Source organism: Solanum pennellii, chromosome 1, assembly GCF_001406875.1.
Source record: "Solanum pennellii chromosome 1, SPENNV200".
NCBI classification, from domain to species: Eukaryota; Viridiplantae; Streptophyta; class Magnoliopsida; order Solanales; family Solanaceae; genus Solanum; species Solanum pennellii.
In genome coordinates this window covers 5,794,834-5,795,701 of record NC_028637.1, presented here as the reverse complement: position 1 = coordinate 5,795,701, position 868 = coordinate 5,794,834, and positions in this window count along the sequence as shown.

Below are 868 nucleotides of genomic sequence, written 5' to 3'. Positions count from 1 at the left end.
CCCCCCCTACCAGCCCCCAACCCCCAAAAAAATTAATTTTCTTTTTTAAAAATACTATCAGCTTCAAATTTTTATTTTTTCACTCCTACCCCCTGCCTCCACCCTACTACCCCCTTTCCCACCACCACCACCCCAAAAAAAATTATTTTTAAAAAATATTTTCAATTTCATAAATTATTTTCTACTCTAGTAAAATAAAAGATGTGTCTCAAAAATATTTTTCTTTCATAAATCAAACACTAAAATTATTCCAAAAAATATTTTCTACTCACCAACAAACATAAAAAAATAAGTCCAAAATCTACTTGTTTTCTAGGAAAACTTTTTCTAAGAAAATATTTTACTTCATACCAAACACACTCCTAATGTAAAATATATGTATAAAAAGGAAGTTGGGGTAACAAATTCGATCCAAATAATTTAAAGCATTAAAGATACACTTATTACTTTGCAAATAACTTTATAATTTTAATAAAAACTTGTACGTTTGTTAATATCATTTATTTTATGATTGTGATATAATCAACAAATATATATTGCAAAATAATATATCAATAAAAAAAAGAGTTGAACAAATAAATTTAATCGAAATAATATCGTACTAATGAGATATTAATTATTTTTTACGAGTTTATTTTTTCACTAATAAGTCATAATTGAAGTTAATGTAATTAATTATTTTCTCCGTATTTTTTCTTTCTGTCAAGAGTCATTATAATAGTTACTATAATTAACTATTTTTTTGACGATGTACAAATGATAATTCAGTAAATAAAAAGTCGTAATTATCATTACTAATTGACATAATGTGTCACGACCCAAAATCACGAGTCGTGATGGCACCTATATTCCCAACCAATAGGTAAGC